The sequence below is a fragment of the Lampetra planeri genome, chromosome 58, assembly GCF_965212315.1.
Source record: "Lampetra planeri chromosome 58, kcLamPlan1.2.h2, whole genome shotgun sequence".
Lineage (NCBI taxonomy): Eukaryota > Metazoa > Chordata > Hyperoartia > Petromyzontiformes > Petromyzontidae > Lampetra > Lampetra planeri.
This window is the reverse complement of record NC_136164.1, coordinates 2077670-2083669: the sequence shown is the minus strand read 5'-3', so window position 1 is coordinate 2083669 and position 6000 is coordinate 2077670.

Below are 6000 nucleotides of genomic sequence, written 5' to 3'. Positions count from 1 at the left end.
CAACCCTCCCTCGAAGGGCAGTGGGCACGACAATGACGTAGCGGCGTGCACCTTCGTCCCGGCACATCAATAAGCCGTCCCACAAGACTACCAGGGCCAAGCCCCTTCGGCCTTCCTCCCTGTCCGAATGCACGACGCGGCGGCGCATCCCGACAAAGGACACGTTCTCCATTTGGAGACGTCCCCATTCGGCCAGGGCTAGATTGAGGTCGGCGTCACGAGGCACAGGATCGTCCAACACCTCCGGGGGGGGGGGGGGGGGGGCACCTCAGCTGACGCTGCACGGGGCAGGGCCGACTTGGTTGGAGGCAGCTTGCAGCGCCCAGAGCCCGAAAGACAAGCGCACTCTGCGCGTGGCGGAAAGCGTGACAGGGCATCGGCTGGGCGCCCTTCCTGTACGCTATGGTAAAGAAGAAGTCCTGAAGGACCTCAAGCCATCATGACAGCTGGCCTGATGGCTGTGCAGCGTTTTTGAGCGCACCATGAAGTGTCTGCCATACAAATACTGGCGGTACAGCCGCACAAAGAACACAATCGCCAGGAGTTCGTGGCGTGGAGGGTCCCATAGACTAAAGCAGTATCCCATAGCCGAATGGAGGGTCCCGGAGACTAACACAGTGTCCTATAGACTAACGGAGGTTCCCATAGACTAACACGGGGTCCAAAAGACTAACTGAGCAGCCCATAGACTAACGCAGGGTCCCATAGACTAATGCACGGTCCCGTAGACTAACACAGGGTCCCATAGACGAATGCAGTGTCTTATAGCCTAAGCAGCTTCCAATAGACTAACACAGGGTCAAATAGATTAATGCAGCATCCCATAAACTAACACAGGGTCCCATAGAGTAACCCAGTGGTTTCATGGACTAACGTAGCGTCCCATAGACTAACGCAGGGTCCCATAGAATAAAACAGGGTCACATAGACACACGCAGCATCCCATCGATAACGCAGGCTCCCATAGACTAACGCACGGTCCCATAGACTAACGCAGCATCCAAAAAATTAACACAGAGTTCCATAGAATAATGCAGCATCCAAAACACTAACGCAGTGTTCCATCGACTAATGCAACATCACGTAGACTAACACATAGTCCCACAGACTATAGGAGGGTCCCATAGACTAATTCAGCATCCCATAGACTAATGAAAGGTCCCATAGACTAACTCAGCATCCAATAGACTAACGCAAGATCCCAAAGACTAACACAGCATCCCATAGACGAACACAGCATCCAATAAAATAACGCAGTGTCCCACAAACTCACGCAGGGTCCCACAGACTAACACAGGATCCCATAGATTAACGGAGGGTCACATATTCTAATGCAGCATCCCACAGACAAACGCAGGGTCCCATAGACTAACGCAGCATCCCATATAATAACAAATGGTCCCATAAACTAACGGAGGAATGCAACAGTCTAACGCATGGTCCCATATAGTAATGCTGGGTGCAGTAGACTCACTGAGGGTCCCAAAGACTAACGCCACGTCCCAAAGACTCATGTAGGGTCCAATAGATTAACGGAGGGTCCAATAGATTAACGGAGGAATCCAACAGTCTAACGTAGTGTCCCACAAACTCACACAGGGTCCCACAGACTATCACAAGATCCCATAGCCTAACGCAGCTTTCAATAGACTAATAGAGGGTCCCATAGTCTAAAGCAGCATCCCATAGACTAATGGAGGGTCCCGGAGACTAACACAGTGTCCCATACACTAACGCAGGGTCCCATCGACTAATGCACAGTCCCGTAGACTAACACAGGGTCCCTTAGACTAACGAGTGTCCCATTGCCTAACGCAGTTTCCAATAGACTAACACAGGGTCCCATAGACTAAAGGACGGTCCCATAGACTAACGTAGAGTCCCATAGACTAACACAGGGTCCAATAGAATAACGCAGTGTCCCATAAACTAACGCATGGTTCCATAGACTAACAGAGCATCCCATAGACTAAAGCAGATTCCCATACACTAACGCAGTGTCCCATAGACTAACGCAGGGTCCCATAGACTAACGGAAGGTCCCATGGACTAACCTAGCATCCCATAGACTAATGGAGGGTCCCATAGAGTAACGCAGTGGATTCATGGACTAACGCAGCGTCCCATAGACTAACGCAGGGTCCCGTAGACTAATTCAGCGTCCCATAGACTAATGAAAGGTCCGAAAGACTAACTCAGCATCCAATAAACTAACGCAGGATCCCAAAGACTAACGCAGCATCCCATAGACGAACACAGCATCCAATAAACTAACGCAGTGTCCCACAAACTCACGCAGGGTCCCACAGACTAACACAGGATCCCATGGATTAACGGAGGGTCCCATAGACTAATGCAGCATCCCATAGAATAACATAGGGTCCCATAGACTAACGGAGGAATCCAATAGTCTAAGGCAGGGTCCCATAGATTAAAGGAAACTCCCATATACTAACGGAGGGTCCCCTAAACTAACGCAGCGTCCCATAGACTAACACTGGGTCCCATAGACTAACACTGGGTTCAATAGACTAACACAGGGTCACATCGCATAACGCAGCATCCCATAGATAATGCAGGGTCTCATAGACTAACGCAGCATCCCATAGACTAACACAGGGTTCCATAGACTAACGCAGGGTCCCGTAGACTAATGGAGGGTCCTCTAGACTAACGCCGGACCCTATAGATTAACAGAGGGTCTCAAAACCTAACACAGTGTCCCACAAACTCACACAGGGTCCCACAGACTCACACAGAAACGCATAGACTAACGGAGGATCCCATAGACGAAGGTATGGTCCCATAGAATGACGGAGGGTTCCATACACTAGCGCAGATTCCCATAGACTAACACAGCATCCCATAGACTAACACAGTGTTCCATGGAAAAACGCAGAGTCCCATAAAATAACACAAAGTCCCATAGACTGACGAGTCATTCCATAAACTCACACAGGGCCCCACAGACTGACACATCATCACATAGACTAACGGAGGGTCCCACAGACTATAAAAGGGTCCCATAGACTAATTTCAGCGTCCCATAAACTAATGAAAGGTCCCATAGACCAACGGAGGGTTCCAAAGACTAACACAGCATCCAATAGATTAACGCATCCGATAGACTAAAGCAGCATCACAGAGACGAACACAGAGTCCCATAGACTAATGCAGCATCCAATAGACTAACGCAGCATCCCATTGGCGAACACAGCATCCAATACACTAACGCAGTGTCCCACAAACTCACGCAGGGCCCCACAGACTAATACAAGATTCCATAAACTAATGCAGCATCCCATAGAATAAGACAGGGTCCCATAGACTAACGGAGGAATCAAATTGTCTAAGGCAGGGTCCCATAGACTAACGCTGGGTGCAGTAGACTCACGGAGGGTCCCATAGACTAACGCCGTGTCCCATAGACTAATGCAGAGTCCAATAGATTAATGGATCATCCCATAGATTAACGGAGGATTCCATAAACTAACGCTTGGTCCCATAGACTAACAGAGGGTCCCATAATCTAACACAATGTTCCACAAACTCACACAGGGTCCCACAGTATATCACAGGATCCCATAGTCTAACGCAGCTTCCAATAGACTAATAGACGGTCCCATAGTCTAAAGCAGCATCCTATAGACTAGTGGAGGGTCCTGGAGACTAACACAGTATCCCATACACGAACGGAGGGACCCATAGACTAACACAGGGTCTAAAAAATTAACTGAGGGGCCCATATACTAACGCAGGGTCCCATAGACTAATGCACAGTCCCGTAGACTAACGCATTGTCTCATCGCCTAACGCAGCTTCCAATAGACCAACACAGGGTCCCATAGACTAAAGGAAGGTCCCATAGACTAACGGAGGGTCCCCTACACTAGCATAGGGTCCTATAGAGTAACCCAGTGGTTTCATGGACCAACGGAGCGTCCCATAGACTAACACAGAGACATAGCATAACGCAGTATCCCATAGATAACGCAGGGTCTCATAGACTAAAGCAGGGTCCCATTGACTAACGGAGGGTCCCATAGTCTAACACACGGTCCCATAGACTAACGCAGTTTCTCACAGGCTCACAAAGGGTCCCACAGACTAACGCAATGTCCCATAGATTCACACTGGGTCCTATAGATTTGCATTGGTCTTTAAGCGTTTGACTCCATCCTCACACTGGCCCCATTGCTCAGGGAGGATTAAATTTCTCCCGTTCTCTGGCTTCCTCAACAATATTGATGCAAACCCAACGACACGGGGGAACGCGTGCACTCAGCCCCGAGCTTGTGATACAGAATCCATACAGAGACAAATACAAAGTTCCCCCGTGTAGCTTCCACGGAGCGTTTTTGGGGTGCGAGCCACCAACAGCCGGGAGTCTAACTGCGGTGGCCAGCTTTTGTTGTGCAGTGCGGCAACCACTACGCCCCCCAGTCCCACACAAATACACAAGGACAAAGGTCCCATCCCCCACTGTGTAGCCGGCTGGGGCAAGTGCTGTTAGCGAAAAGCACCGATTCGGGGGTGATCAGGCTAACACCACACCCGACCGCCTTTGTTTCCCCATTGCTGATGTTTACACTCCGTGACAGGTACTCATTCTTAGACTAAGTAGACCTAGGGGAGGTGAAGGACCAGTTCAGATAATCGTCACCGGTGTCGACCCTGAGCCGAACACGGGGTCCGTGGCGCACTACGGCACTAACTACGCAGGACAATATGCAAAGCACCTCCGTGTAGTCTCATCAACATTGGGGGGCAAGAGCCGTTAGCGTGCGCCCGAGGAGGGCTTGTGGCCAGCACCACGCCCGACCGCCTTTGTCTCCCCCAGCAGCAATGTTCACGCACTGCACTGGGTGCTCATTTGAGGCTGAGACGACCTAGAGGAGGCCCAAAACTGGTTCAGATAATTCAGGAACGAATCCTTATGATACCCGTTTACACACACACACACACACTCTATGTGGTCACCATACACACACACATAACAGCAACAATGTTCGGCCCTTTGCTAAGCCACTGCTCGATTGTTTTTGCCCCGTGCACTATTTATCTTGAGCCCAGCTTTTGCAGCCTCCTCCACGTTTTCCTTGTTTGTTTTCTTCTTTCTGGAGCACTCTGGGGTCGTCCCGTCTCGCTGGATGCTACAACAGTGACCGCGCGTGTCTTCGGCAAATCGGAGCCGGTTCATATTTTCCCCATTAACGGGTCGATGCCTTTTGTGACTCGATCCCCCACCATCTCTCCCCCCTGCCATCTTCTGATGTCGTCTATGCCAACGAGCGTCGTCACCTCGTCTGACTCCGTGTGGAGTCAACGCAGACGACCCGGTTCTTCTACTGCTGCTGTGGTGGTGGTAGTGGCCAATAGTGCACAAAGCAGAGTCTAACAATAACAGGTCTGGTTCTCCTATAACGCGGTGATGGTTACGTTCCTGAAGGACACCGTGCTATGGAAATATTTGCGTTATAATAAATGATATATATGGAACATAGGGGCCGAGGCACACAGTCCGCGATAATACACATGAGATACGTAACGCAGGGCCTGAACAAAGACTGAGGTTGCGCGCCGTGGGTAGAATCCAGAAGGACGCTGATACTGGGCAGTTGGAGGCAGTCGCCCTCCAGCAATAACGGGGGGCAGTGGAGCTACGCGCCGGGCGGATAAAGCACAGCAAGTTGGCACAGTAGGGGGCACAGGTGGTGCATCAGCCAGTCATCTCAGTCAGTCGACCCATGGCACCTGCTGGGTCTGCCCCGTGACTTCCTGACAGCGCGCGTTCGACACTTCACGTGGCCTTAACGTACACATGGCCTGGCACAAGCGCCGTGGTGACGTCACAGCCACTTAGTGGCGAATGGCGGTTGTTGTTGAAGCATCCAGCAGTATCGCAACCCATCGTGCGATGTCGATGCTGCGCCGAGGCAGCCGTTACGCTCCCCTTTAATCCCTACTCGTGCTGCGACGTAGTTGCGTTCACTCAATCGC